The 15,238-nt window shown below is 50.3% G+C and overlaps 1 protein-coding gene across 1 annotated transcript in view; it reads left to right on the top strand.

Annotated features, from left to right (window-relative positions):
- Positions 1–15,238, top strand: part of RFX2 (regulatory factor X2) — a 79,943-nt gene that overhangs the window by 8,334 nt on the left and 56,371 nt on the right. The window lies entirely within an intron of this gene.

Below are 15,238 nucleotides of genomic sequence, written 5' to 3' on the forward strand. Positions count from 1 at the left end.
TGGGGGGGCTCTGCAGCTTACTTGGCTGCTTCTTGCTCTGACTGAGGGCTGCTGGGAACAGGGGGTGGGGCTTGTTGCATGTGCCCGCCCCCTGGGCTCTTTATTGCCGGAGCTCTGCTCCTGTGCGCTCCTGCAGGAAATGACCCCTGGCTGTATGTCTGCTTGGAACCTGTCGATGATCCAGCTGTTGGGGTAGAAAACGGGGGATGCATAGTTACAGCCTTCACTTTGGGGGGAGGAGCAAGGGGAAGAAAACTTTGAGAATGGGGCAGCCAGTTATCTAAAGGCTGTCAGCGTAGCGGACTTTTTGTTTTATTTATTTAATTTGTTTATATCCTGCCTTTCTCCTGAGTGGGGGCCGATGCTCCCTCTAAGCGATGGAGTCCTGTGACTCTAGACAAACAGAGGCGAGATTCACATAACACAGGGTGGAACATTCCCATGGGAGAGTGTAACGTCTGTGGGATATTGTCCACCCCACGGAGAGAGGTCGCCCACTCTTGTTGATCTCTCCTTCTTATTGGAGTTGCCAGCTTTGGGTTGGGAAATCTGTCCTCGCAGAGGAGGGAGAGCTTGTACCTGAATAAAACTTGGTCTTAAAGGTGCCACTGGACTGTTTTGGATTGCTAGCTATGGGGGAGGGGGGAACGTGCAGATCTGCCCTCACAAAGGAGGGAGAGCTTGTACCTGAATAAAACTTGGTCTTAAAGGTGCCACTGGACTGTTTTGAACCGGGGGGGGGCTGTGCAACTTACCTGACTGCTTCTTGCTCTGACGGAGGGCTGCTGGGAGCAGGGGGTGGGGCTTGTTGCATGTGCCCGCCCCATGGGCTCTTTACTGCCAGAGCTCGGCTCCTGTGCGCTCCTGCAGGAAAGGACCCCTGGGTTTTCTCATTTCCTTTGAGGAAGAGCCAGTGAAAGCTCAGAAACATATTAGGAATCGGTGGAAATGTTTCTACGGATCATGTGTGTTTGTTTCTAGTGACCGTTTGTTCTGCAAGTGAAGCTGTTGATGAAGAGGTTCTGTGGTTTCATGTGAGGCAAAAGTGTTTGAGGCTTTGGAGGGAGGGGATGACTCAGGAGGGACATGAGAGGGGTTTGTAAAATTATGCACGGGGGGGGAGTGGTGAGCAAACTTTTTCTCCCTCTCCCATCATACTTGAACTCAGGATCATAAGAACATAAGAAGAAGAACCTTGTTGGATCAGACCAGTGAGGGTCCATCTAGCCCAGCATCCTGTCTCACACAGGGGCCGACTAGTTCCTCTGGAGGGCCAGCAACAGGGCGTATAGGGGCTGAGGCCTTCTCGTGAGGTTGCCTCCTGGCTCTGGGATTCAGAAGTTGACTGCCTCCGGATTCAGAGGTACCCTTTTGCTACCACAGCTAGTAGCCACTGATAGATCTATCTTTCCCAAATCTGAGAGCCAGTTTGGTGTCGTGGTTAAGTGCGTGGACTTCTGGGAGAACCATGTTTGGTTCCCCACTCCTCCACTTGCACCTGCTGGGTGGCCTTGGGCAAGCCGTAGTTCTGTCAAGAGCTGTCCTTGAAAAAGAGCTGTTTCTATCAAGAGCTCTCTCAGCCCCGCCTACCCCACAGGGTGTCTGTTGTGGGGAGGGGAAGGGTGCAAGCCGCTCTGAGACACCTTTGGGTAGTGAAGGGCGGGGTATAAATCCAATCTCTTCTCCTTCTTCTTTAATCCCCTTTTCAAGCTGTCTATTCCTGTGGCCATCACGACATCCTCTGGCAGCGAATCCCACATTTTAATCACTCTCTGTGTAAAGAAGTATTTCCTGTTGTCTAGCCTGAATCTGCTGCCCATCAGCTTCATTGGGCGCCCTTGAGTTCTACCATTTGGGGAAAGGAAGGAACAAGTTTCTCTTTGTCAACTCCCCCCCCCCCGGATAATTTTATAAACCTCCAGGGGTCATTTCCTGCAGGAGCGCAGCTCCGGCAGTAAAGAGCCCAGGGGGCGGGCACATGCAACAAGCCCTTCCCCCCCCCCCCACACACTTCCGGTGATGTCAGGGGCCGTGGCATATGCAAACAAGTTATGTTAATGAGTTATGCTAATGAGCTCCTGCACCTCTGTTTCTACGAAATGACCCCTGTAAACCCCTGTCATGTTCCCTCCCTTAATTGTCTCTCTTCTCAACTGAGAAGTCCCACAGGCTCTTCAGCCTTTCCTCACAGGGAAGGCGCTCCAAGCCCCCTAATCATCTTGCTCTGCAGTGTCCTATTTGAGATCTGGTGACCAGAACTGTACACAGTATTCCAAGTGAGGCAGCACCATAGATCTACACGGGGGCATTATAATCACCCACTGAAGGAAACAGGAAGCAGATTCTAGGCAGACCAAGTGAAGCACTCCTTGAAGTAACACAGGTCTGCAGCCACAAAAGAGGGATTTGACCTGTTCAGGGATGGCTAAATAAAACTTCCATGTTCAGAGACAGTCTACCTCTGAATGCCTGCTACTTAGGGAGGTAGTGACCGGGAAAGGCTGATGCCTTCAGGCCCTGCTTACGGGATTCCCAAAAGCCACCAAAGGAAACAGGATGCTGGTGAAGGTGGACCCTTGATTGGATCAAGGTGGGATCTGTTTGCTGGGCGGCCTGGGGGCCAGTCACCCTCTCTCTGCCTTGCCTACTTTACAGGGTTGTTGTGAGGAGAGATTAGGGAAGGGAGAACTGTGTACACTGCCCCGAGAGTCAAGAGAGGGTAGGAGTCAACATCGATTAACTAGAGAGGTGATAGATGCTGATGTTCTTATGAAAAAAAACCCGGCTGGTTTTTGTGCTTTAGCAGTTAAAGCCTCTGCCAAGGTTTTTTTTTTGGGGGGGGGGCAGCCTAGAGGGATGAAAATGCATTGTTCTCAACCTCCGGTTTCCCCCTCCCCCAAGGTTTGGGGCTGAGTCACGGGGGAATGGGGTTTGTGGGAGCGGAAAACAGCCCTGTGGGAGTGGGGTCATTTTTGATCAGGGAAGCAGCACAGAGTTATTCTCCCCTTCTGGGCCGCCGCAGTCTTGACCTCGTGTCCTCAGGTACACATCAAGTGATCTGGTGTCCCTAAAGTCGGTGCTTAGTTTGGCCCTAATACTTCATTATCCATCTCAGTTTTAAGGAATGGTAAAGTCAGTATTAGGGGGCTGCGGTGGCTCAAGCAGTTAAGACACTGAACTGCAGACCAGAAGGTTGGTAGTTCAGCAGTTTGAGACCCGAGTGCCGCGTGACGGAGTGAGCTCCCGTCTCTGGCCCCAGCTCCTGCCAACCTAGCAGTTCAAAAGTATAAAGTACTGAGACTGAGGCATAACGTAGTGATTTCAGCTCGTACTTTATTCCCGCATAGGAGAACTTGAGATAACTTGCGGGACCCATGGTCCGCTTATATTCCCGTTCTTAACCACACCCAACACGCCCACCCACACCTGTGATAGGTTTATTTACAAACAACTCCCACCATTGGTTCCTTTTAAGATCCGGGCTGGCTGATTGGTAACAGCATTCCGTGCACCTCATGCTGGCCACATGACCATGGAAACGTCTTCAGACAGCGCTGGCTCTTCGGCTTGGAAACGGAGATGAGCACTGCATCCCTAGAGTTGGATTAGATTGGCTTTCGAGCAGGGAAACCTAAAGTCAATATTGCCTCAGCTGCAGGTCCTGTTGCCAAGCTAGGGTTGCTAGGTCCCCCCGGCGGGGGGTGGGAAGGATAGGGTTGCCAGATCCAGGTTGGGAGACTCCTGGAGATTTGGGTGTGTGGAGCCTGGGGGGGACAGGGACCTCAGTGGGGCACAGTGCCACAGAGTCCACCCTCCAAAGCATCCATTTTCCCCCAGGGGAACTGATCTCTGTAGTCTGGAGATGAGCTGTAATCCCAGGGGATCCCCTGGTCCCACCTGGAGGCTGGCATCCCTGTTGCCATCTCTGGCCTGGGAAATTCCTGGAGATTTCGGGACTGCGCTTGAGGAGATCGGCGTTGGAGGAGGAGAGCTCTGAGGGGGATGGGAGGCCAGAGAATGCTAATCAACGCAAAAGCATCCTCGTAAAATCCAATTTCAAAACAACAATTAGAAACAGTATAACAAGAGGCTGCCAACCTCCCAGTGGTTTAGAACGGTTGACTTATGCACAGTAAAATTGAGAGCTTTGGTTCCAGGAAAATATGTCTGCCTGAAGAAGAATTTGTCGAAACACACAATTTTTTTGCCTAGGAGGCGTATTGCTTGCTTTGATGCTTGCTGAAACACTTTTGTGGAAAATACAACTGCCTGCTGCATTACTTGTTGTGGAGAATATAACAGCCTGCTGCATCTTTCATCATTTATGACTGTTGCAATTTTCATCAATCCTTTATCAGGAGCAAGATAGTCTACAGCGTTGGAATAGGTCTTTGTAGCTGTGGACTTTTCTATTAGTAGATACAATGTACTTTAGGTTTTTGTATGTGTATAAGATATACTAGGGAGCTGCGGTGGTTCAAGTTGTTAAGACGCTGAACTGCAGGCTGTGGAAGGTCAGTAGTTCAGCAGTTCGAGACCTGGGTGCCGCATGATGGAGTGAGCTCCCATCTCTAGTTCCAGCTCCTGCCAACCTAGCAGTTCGAAAGCAAGAAATTGCAAGTAGATAAATAGGTACCACTTTGGTGGGAAGGTAACAGCGTTCCGTGCACCTTGGTGTTTAGTCATGCCGGCCACATGACCGCGGAAACAGAGATGAGCACTGCAACCCTAGAGTCGGATTCGACTGGCTTTTGAGCAAGGGAACCTTTACCTTTTTAAGATATACTAGAGTCTGTATTGCAAGTAAATCAATATATGAAGATACAAGTACAAATTAGTAGAAGTGTGTTTTGTTCTATCACGGTATTTCTTTATGGTTGCCTAACTTTGCCGTGTTCCCTGTGTGTTTGTAGTAGAACCTCCCAGTGGGGCCTGGAGTTCCACTGGAATTGCAACTGAGCTCCAGACGACAGAGCTCAGTTCTCATAGAGGAAATGGCAGCCCTGGAATACAGGTTTTGTGGAACAGAGTTGGAGCCCGGTGGCATCTTTAAGACCAACGAAGTTTTATTCAAGGTAGAAGCTTTCGTGCGCATGGACGCTTCTTCAGATCTGAAGAAGTGTGCCTGCACATGAAAGCTTATACCCAGAATTGAGAACATAAGAGAAGCCAATGTTGGATCAGGCCAATGGCCCATCTAGTCCAACACTCTGTCACACAGTGGCCAGAAATACCAGGTGCCATCAGGAGGTCCAGCAGTGGGGCCAGGACACTAGAAGCCCTCCCACTGTTGCCCCCCCCCCAGCACCAAGAATGCAGAGCATCACTTGCCCCGGAATGAGAGTTCCTATCTATTTGGTGTAGTGGTTAAGTGTGCAGACTCATCTGGGAGAACTGGGTTTGTTTCCCCACTCCTCCACTTCAACTGCTGGATGACCTTGGGCAAGCCATAGTTATGGCACAGCTGTCCTTGAAAAAGAGCAGTTTCTGTCAAGAGCTCTCTCAGCCCCTCCTACCTCTCAGGGTGTCTGTTGTGGGGAGGGGAAGGGAAAGGAGTTTGTCAGCCGCTCTGTGACTCTTTTGGGTAGTGAAGGGCAGGGTATAAATCCAATCTCCTCCTCCTCCTCCTCCTATACCTTGTGGCTAATAGCCACTGATGGACCTCTGCTCCATATGCTTATCTAATTCCCTCTTGAAGCTGTCCATGCTTGTAGCCGCCGCCACCTCCTGTGGCAATTAAATTTTAAACTTTGTTGGCCTTAAAGGTGCCACCGGGCTCAAATTTTGTTCTGCTGCTTCAGAGCAGCATGGCTACCCCACCGGAATCTATTAGCATTTTTGTGTCATTTCAAAGCCACCTGGGAAATTTGGCATGGGGAGGTGGAGGTGTAAAAACGTACACGCTAATAAATGAGAAGCACTTCACACAGCGTGAAAGATTCATGTGTATGTGATGGTCACGTGGAGACTGCAGCTGTATAAAGCATTTATGCTCCAGGTTAAGGATGCTTTTTAGGACGGGGGGGGGGCGCACGATCTTCTGCACATGGTAATCTTTAAACTCAGGTCTCCCCAAGAATCTCTGTGGAGCAAAGCGGGTCTTTGCAAGCTTTGAAGTCTTGCTTGTGCCACAAGGGACATGCGGACATTCCTTCTAAGGTGTATCTCTGGTAGCCATGCAACCTCTAATGGCATTTCTGGGCAGTGGGGAGGCCAGGAATTAACACCGCAATGGGCTTCTGCATACCCTGAGCAGGACTGTGGCTTCCCGCCTTTTCCCTGCTTTTCTGCAGAACCTTCTGCCTGTTTGGGCTACGAGGTGGGCTCATCAGATTCCTGGAGGGCCAGAAGGCAAGCTTTGGTCAGTTAACCAACGGATGAGGAACCGTTGGATTTTCGAAGCCCCTCCATGATTTAACTGGACGGCAGATTTGAGAACAAGATTTATAATCCCCCACATGACAATCTATATGATTGATGTAAACCAGGTCCTGAGCAAGTGAACCTACTGCCAATACAGTATTAGATAATGTCAGGTGGGGCAGGGGAGGCTGATGTCATTGGACGACTGCTGCCTCAACCATAGGCCTGGCCGGAGCGTCTCCATTCTGCGGGCTCAGCGGAACTATGACAAGTCTCGTAGGGCCCTGGTCTCATTTGGGAGAGTGTTCCACCAGGCTGGCGCCAGAGCCAAAGGAGCCAGTTTGGTGCAGTGGTTAAATGCGCGGACTCTAATCTGGGAGAACCAGGTTTGATTCCCCGCTCCTCCACTTGCCGCTGCTGAATGACCTTGGGCAAGCCATAGTTCTCTCAGAGCTGTTCTTGAAAAAGAGCAGTGTCTGTCAGAGCTCTCTCAGCCCCACCCACCTCACAGGGGGTCTGTTGGGGGGAGGGGGAGGGAAAGGAGATTGTGAGCCGCTCTGAGACTCCCTTGGGTAGTGGAGGGCGGGGCATAAATCCAGTCTCTTCTCTTCTTCTAAGCCAACGTCCTTGGGGCCGGGGACCACCAGCAGGCGTTGGTCTGCAGAGGGTGAGGCTCTTTGAGGGGCATACTGGCAACTCCGCCTTCTTTTTCAAGCTGTGAGGGAACCCGTCTAATGTATTTCTCTGCCACTCCACATCCAATCCCCTCCCCTTCAGAATTGCTGTTTAAGGTATATGTATTTATGCGGGCTGAATCTCTTGGTTCGTCAACTCATAGATTAAATCTCATTGGGTTAATTGGCTACAGCCGCAATCCTTACGTGCATTTTCTCGGGAATGCGTCTTGTTAGAGCTTGCAGCGGGATCCACAAATGTGGGACTGGGCGGCAGGATGTTTTCACTGATTTGCTGTCTCTTTCATCCCCCAGCAATGTTCTGGAGGTTCTGAAATGGGGGGGGATATAATTTTCTCCTGGGGAGGCTTCACCCGGGAGGTTACCGCCTCATGTTCTCACCCGGCAATCTTTGTCTGTCTCTGCCCCCCCAAAAAACATTTACTGCTCACTGTCTCAGTCTACCACCCTTTGACCTAGAGTTTCTGTCTACCCCACCCCCTGGTATTCCCCCCCCAGAAAAGTTTTATTAATTTTTCAAAAGTGATAGAAAAGGAAACAAGAACTACAAAGAGAAAAAGACTAACATATATATAAACAGTATGGAGTCTGTACTCATTATAACCAGGGGTAATTTTGTAGAAAAAGCGGTGCGGGAGCTCATTAGCATAACTCATTAGCATAACTTATTTGCATATGCCACACCCCCTGACATCACCGGAAGTCTGTCAGAAGGCAACACCCACCGCTCAGGCTCCACTGGACTCTTTTGGATTGCTAGCTATTGGGGGGAGGGGGAACGTGCAGATCTGTCCTCACAAAGGAGGGAGAGCTTGTACCTGAATAAACCTTAAAGGTGCCACTGGACTATTTTGGACTGGGGGGCAGGGGGAGCTCTGCAACTTACCTGGCTGCTTCTTGCTCTGACTGAGGGCTGCTGGGAGCAGGGGGCGGGGCTTGTTGCATGTCCCCGCCCCCTGGGCTCTTTGCTGCTGGAGCGCTGCTCCTGTGCGCTCCTGCAGGAAATTACCCCTGATTATAACTACTTGAATTTACATAGATAGAATCTTTCTGTTGTGCACTAGATCAGTCTAACTTTTTAACAATAGAGCTTATATTTTAAATGCTATTTGGCACATTTTGTAAGATAATCCTCAATCCATTTATAGAGTTTTAACCAATTCTTCTCAAAGATTTCTTCTTTTTTATCTTGTAATTGTAAAGTTAATTTGTCCATTTCCGCTGTTTCCAATAGCTTATAAATTATTTCTTCTTTTGATGGGACTTCTTTTTTCCAGTATTTTGCGTACAGAATTCTAGCCTTAGTTATTACATGTACAATCATACATGTATTTGGTTTCTTAAAATTCTCTGGAATACCCCCAACCCCTGGTATTGTTATGGTCAAATAATTTAAACCTGCTTAGCCAGTTTTGTATTGTGGTTAGGAGCGCGGACTCTAATCTGGGAGAACCAGGGCTGATTCCCCAGTCCTCCACATGCAGCTGCTGGTGTGACCTTGGGTCAGTCACAAGTTCTTTCAGAGCTGTTCTCTCAAGGGCAGTCCTCGAAAGTGCTCTCTCAGCCCCGCCTCCCTCACAGGGTGTCTGTTGTGGGGAGAGGAAGGAGATTGTAAACCGCTCTGTGACCCCTTTGGGTAGTGAAGGGCAGGGTATAAATCCAATCTCTTCTATTTTAATAACTGGTGAATCAATTGAGCTCATGCTCCGAACATGGGCGTCACTTCTACATCTGGAAAGCCATGCGCACACTTTGTGTGTTCACACGTGTTGTGTGTCCACTGGAACATAAGCTTTGATAAACAGAGAGAAAAAAACCTTGGAAAATAAAAGAGACGACACTCACTAAATGCAAAAATGATGAATAAGAGAATTTACTTCTGAGGAAGTCATAAGAGAATTTACTTCTGAGGAAGTCTAGGAGTGAAACGAAGACTCAAGCCAGAAGCTTCGTTAATATATTGATGTGTTGTGATTCTCTTAATGTATTGTGATCTGTTTATAACATTGAGATTCTTATGTATGAATTAATAGGTGGTATTTTATGAATTAATGAATTAAGCACTTTAAAAATTAATTTATAGTTCAAAATTTCAACATAGTATCTATTGCATTATATACAAAATGTTTCCCCTGGTTGTTTCTATAACTCTGCTTTTGAGACACGTCACCTGTGAAGCTGCTCTTAGGAGGGCCGCCAGCCCGGTGTGGGAAAGGGCTCTATCCCCCCCCCCCATGGTGCTGGAACTCCCCCCGCCCCTCCCCTCCTCCGGGGAGGAAGAGCCAGATGAACGGCTGCCCTTTCGTCATGGGGCCTTTTGAGCCAGCCCGGCTTTACAGCTGTGTTCTCCGTTGGCAGGGAGCAGAAAGGGGGGGGCGGCGGCAGACTGGGTCACTGTGTTTAATTTAAAGACTGGGCCCGTGTTGTCTCTGCTATCCAGGCAACACATGCTCACACAGAGCATTTTTGGCGGGGAGGCACGAGTGGGCGGGTTGCATCTTCCACCTCCTGGGTGCCAAAGCTGGAGCGGGGAAGGGCGGCTCCAGTTACGTCCCAGGCTCCCATCTCTGAACCACTTCCCTCCACTTCTCAGCCTTCGGAGGTGCCCCTGCTGTAGTCAGGCTGGAACGGCTTTCCTTAAGGCCGCCTGGCGGTGAGCTCTCCGGACGAGCAGAGACTCGAACCCGGGAACACTGCACATCAAAACCTGGCACATCAGAGGGTTGCCAGCTTCAGGTTGGGAAATACCTGGAGATTTTGGGGGGTGGAGGGCAGGGTTTGGGGAGCGGAGGGACCTCACCAGTGTCTAATGCCATAGAACCCGCTCTCCAAAACAGCCGTTTTCTCCGGAGGAACTGATGGCAAACGTCTGGGAATCAGTTGTACATCTGGGGGGGGGGGGTCCAGCCCCCGCCTGGAGACTGGCAACTCTACAGCATGACTATCTGCCATAGCTGGGCATCGGCCCCGGTAATTGTAAGCCACAGTCTTTTCAGAGTTCCGACGCCCTTTATAATCCTTTGGAGCAGAAAAAGTTATGCCGGGTGAAGCCAGGGAGTGGCCGACCGACCGGGATGCCTGTAATGGGGCAATCTGTTCAAAGGTGAACCCGGAGGCTCTGTTTCATCTTCTCACCTCCTTCATTCCCCCCAGCGACTTTCTAAGACTGAGCGAAATAGCACCCAGTGACCTTTGGGGGGGGTCGCAGTGGGATTGGGATCCAGGTCTGAACCCTGCATGCATGACACAGTGTGCTCATGTGCCCCCTGATGTCACTCTGTCCCACTGAGTTCATTGCTTGCATGGCATCTTGGGACGTGTGCCCAGACTCTCGGAGGCCTCCGGAGGAAGAAGGCGAGGGGCTCGGTCCTTCTGTGTTGCCGTAGTCTGTCGATGGCCGCGTCCTAAAGGTGCCTCTAGCGAATGGGGAAATGGGGGCATGCAGGGAAACAATGCTCGCAGCAAAAAAAAATGCTGAACCCCGGAGATGTGTGGCTTTGTTGACAAGGAGAAAGGCACTCTGCACACGTTCAGGGGGCACGCACTTTGCCTGTTCCAGGGGCTCGGCTACAAAGGAAACACAATTCAGACAAGCAAGGGGTCTGTAGAAACGGGCTTTGGGGGCCTTTTAACTGCGTTCCCATTAATGGGAAGTTCTTAAGAAATCAACCAAGAGAGAAAAATGATCAACCGAGAGGGGGGGGAAATGATTTGACAGAAGTCTTTTATCTCCCCCTCCCACACAGGCACACTCCGGGATTATCAGGTACAGAAAAGAAACACTCTGTTCTCCCCCCCCCCGAAAAAAAACTTTTTGCATCCAAGATCAGACAATAGTATCAATTCAAAGCAGCCAGTTGTATCAGGAGATAATCGTCCTGAATGGGCACATCTTCCTTCCAAGTTGGGGGGGGGACACTGGGGGGGGCAGAGAAACACATGCAGATGTTTAATTAATAACCCGGGCCTGGGCTCTGTTTGCACTGGTCCGCATTGTTTGTCGAGTAACAACGGTTGCTACGGTGACGCGGTCCACTCCCGTTTCCAGGAGCCGGTTGCCGGGTGACGGGTAGAATGCTTCCCAAACTAAACAATGCCATCTCCCCGGCCATCCGCCCTCCTCCTTTCTCCCATTAACTGGCTCGAAAACACACTAAAATATGTCAGGGTTATTTGTCAGTCCTTCCAGGATGGCTGCAAAGATCATAATAATAAAAAAAATTATTCTCTATAGTAACAGGAAAGAAAGCCGGCTGTTTCTGTGTGCGTTCTAGAGAAATACAACCGAGCGACCTCCCGTGCACGATCGTCTTCGAAAACAAACGTTCGGGAAAAGAAGAAAATGTTTCTTTTGAACATTAGCCTCTGTCATGGAGAGAGCAGAGAAGTTTCAGCAGAGGGTTTCCCCTCTTTCACCCCCCCCCATTTCCCCCTGCACATTGCAAACAAAATTGCAGGGAAATGCTTCTCTCAGTTTGTAGTTGGTCTACCGCCAAACAGGAAAGTTTGCACTGGTATTTGCCTGCACTTTGGTTACTGCTTTTCACGGACTCGTTCTTGTCGGAGAAGCGTACCAGCCTTTATCCCCGGGTTATGCGTCTCCTGGCTCATGCTGATTTATCGGTACACAAGCAAGGCAGAGGGGTGCAATTCCGCACAAGCAGATAATGGCGTAAAAAGAGTGGTGAGTCTGATTGGCGCAAGGAAGACGCAAAGTTGAAACGGGGATGGATTGGGGAGGGCATGAAACAAGGCTGAGGAATTTGACATTTTCCCCAGTTTGCCAGCCCAAGTCAGGCTGACTTCAAGGCCAGTTGGAAATCTAACCCCGCCGTCTTTTGTAACCCCAGAAGATTTCAGGGTGACGCTCTGGCCCTGCTTAGGGGAATTCTTCCCTAGCTTACCGTGTACCAAAGGTGCAGTGCTGGACTCTGGGCCGGGGCCTCTCCAGTTTTCCTGGCCTCTGCTTTTAATTTGGGTCCTGTGCAGCTCTTGTTTAATTAAGTCATCTGAGTAGGAAAAAAAGATGTCGGATAAGAGCAGAGGTTTCCTCTGCATCCTGGCTATTTCCTGTGACACCCCCCCCCCCCGTTCCCTTGAAAATCACTCGTTTGCTTCTTGAATATATTTTTTAAAAATATTGTTAATTGTTTGTGTGCTGCTTGCATCAGGATCCTTCAGGGCTCAGCTCCCTCCCTGGGATCCCTAGAAATTACATTGCTGAGTGGAGAATGGATGTACGTTTGTCTCTGGTGCATGCGTAGGTGACAATAGGGCACTATGTACAGTGCATAGACGCTGACACTCAGTGTAGCCCATGGATGCTGGGGTGCAAGTGCAGCGCATAGATGCTGGGGCACAGGTCTGATGCTTGAATGTCACTGCACGGTGAGATGCATGTGCAGTGTATAAACTAGGGGTCCCCAACAATGCTCCCTCTAAGCTGTGGAGTCTTGTGAGCAAAAATTCCATTTTGTGAGCGACTGGCATTACAGTTGTGAGCGAGTGATTTGACTGCTGCATAAATCAGTTGGCTCTGTAGTCCTCCTTCCTGAGCGAAGACAAAAATCTGTGAGCCGGAGGCTAAAAAAGTGTGAGCTGGCTCACACTAACTCAGAGGTAACACTGGTCCCCAACCTTTTTGAGCCTGTGGGCACATTTGGAGTTCTGACACGGCAGAGTGGTGGGCGTAGCAACGCAATGGCTGCCACAAATTGTCTGCCCCAGAAGGTGGAGTCAGCCACAGAATGACTGCCACAGCTTACCTTCAGTCACAGGTAGAGCTCTGTGCTGTGGTGGCAGCTGCTGCTCAACCAGTCAAGTCTCCAGTGGCCAATCAGAACCCTTGCTGAACAGAAGCCCTGCCTGGCTCCACCCGCTTCCTAGACACACCTGGCTGGTGCCAGGAAAGGTGTCGGCAGGTGCTACAGCACCCATGAGACCACCTGTCGGGGACCCCTGGTATAAACGCTGGGGCCCCGGGAGCCCCATTTGAGGCTCATGAGTAGATGCTGGCGCACGTATGTGGTGCATGCACTGATGCTGGGGTGCCTGTGCGGTACAGGGGCACCATGCATTATGCACTGTCTCTTGTTTCACACAACAGCCGGGGAAGCCTGTGTCAGCAACAAAGAAGAAGAGACTAGATTTATACCCTGCTTTTCACTACAGAAAGGAGAGTAACTCACAATCCCCTTCCCCTCCCCACAACAGATGCCCCCTGAGGTCGGTGGGGCTGAGAGAGCTCTTTTGAGGACTGCCCTTGAGAGAACAGCTCTGAGAGAACTTGTGACCAACCCAAGGTCATGGCAGCAGCCGCATGTGGAGGAAGAGTGGGGAATCAAACCTGCTTCTCCCAGAGTCTGGGCTCCTAACCACTACACCAGACTGCCTCTTATAAAGGGTAGGGCAATTTGATCATTTTTAAAGCATACCCTCAGCTTGAAGAACGGACACCGGCGTGGCTGCTAGATCAATGGAGGAAAGGGGAAAGGGGCAGTGCAGCAAACAGCCTTCAAGATATCATCGTGGGGAGGTTTGTCAAATGGCCCACGGCGTGAGCACACAGATGGCCTCCTTTGCAGCTCCGGCGTGTTGGAGGGTATCTTACTATCACGATTACAGTATTTCCTTGTTTATTGAGGATACCTGGCGTTTAACTGAGCAAACAGCTCCTGCCGAGCCTCTGCCTTGGAAGCTAATTGCAGAGAGGTGGCATAAAAACAATTGAAGTGACAGAAACCTGGCTGCTTGTCAAGTACCAAATGTAATCCTACAAAAGCAGCAGCTCCTCGCCTCATGTCCGGCTAACAAGTTAGCCAAGTGGCTGCAGCTGGCAGGGAGGAAAAGGGCATCATCTTCTAGATAAAACTATAAAATGGCTGCATCGGGATCCATTTGGGAAGATCCTTTGACACCCCCCGCCCCAACTCTCCCAAATTAAACTTAACAAGATGTGGAAAGGTGTGTGTGGGGGAAAGGGTAAACACAGTGGTTGCCAGCTGACTTGTATATAGTTAGGGGGGGGGAGCTGTTCAAAGCCCCTCCTGTGCCTTATCTCACCGCCGTCCTCTCAAGAGCCCTGTAAGGTGGGTCATGTTCCTAGCCCACTTCTCCCTTTAAAAGCAAATTGTGACCAGTTTCAGAAAGTTCTTTTTGCATCTGAAAAGATATTAGTGGAGAGGTGAGGGGAAACATCTCTGGGGAGGGTGATACTGAGGAGTGGTGCCAGTGTGGAAAAGGTCCCGCATCCATTCTGTGCCCTTCTGATCTCAGAAAATGAGGGCACCCAGAGATTGAAGGGACTGAAGGATTTGTATTTCAGATGGAGGGGGGCTAAGGTAGAGAGGGAGTCCTTCTAAAACCCACCTGGCACGTTGGTGGTGGAGAGGAGATTTCTCCTTACAACCAGCAGGGGTTGCTCCTTACAACCTTGGGAGTTTCATGGCCAAGCGAGGTTTTGGAACCTGGATTTCCTTAGTCTTAGTATGGCACTTTAACTCCTGCACCACACTGTTGGAATGTGTAGCGCAGGCAGAGAAGTCTCGAAGGATGGGGGAGACGTCGATAATCAAGAGGCAGTGCGGTGTAGCGATTAGTGCAAGGACCTGGGAGACCCAACCAATGCTCCCTCTAAGCCGTGGAGTCTTGTGAGCAAAAATTCTACTTTGTGAGCGACTGCCATTAAAGTTGTGAGCAGGTGATTTGGCTACTGCATAAATTAGTTTGCTCTGGAGCCCTCCTTCCTGAGCTAAGACAGAAATGTGTGAGCCGGAGGCTAAAAAACTGTGAGCTAGCTCACACTAACTCAGCTTAGAGGGAACACTGGACCCAACTCTGGATCGCCACTCTGTGATGGTAGTTTGTTGGCTACCTTTAAGGCAGTCTGGGTCACCCTCTCTCAGCCTAACCTACCAACAGGATTGTTGTGAGAATAGAGGCTTCCGGTCGAGCTAAGATGGAGGACTGACGCACTTTCACTTTTGTGCGAAGTGGGCGACGGCCGCTTTCGACAGTTTGGGCAGTTATTAGCCCAACACATCGCTCCCCAGCGAGGGGGGGGGACAAGCAGGCAGCAGCGCCTAAGAGGGAGTGTGAGATTGGCGTGATTCCGCTTCGGAAGAAGCGGAAACAGGCTTTGATCTCCTCCCGCGAAGAAGGCAAGTGCCGAGCAACTCTCC

The sequence above is a fragment of the Gekko japonicus genome, unplaced genomic scaffold, assembly GCF_001447785.1.
Source record: "Gekko japonicus isolate JY-2015 unplaced genomic scaffold, Gekko_japonicus_V1.1 scaffold632, whole genome shotgun sequence".
In the NCBI taxonomy this organism is placed as follows: Eukaryota; Metazoa; Chordata; class Lepidosauria; order Squamata; family Gekkonidae; genus Gekko; species Gekko japonicus.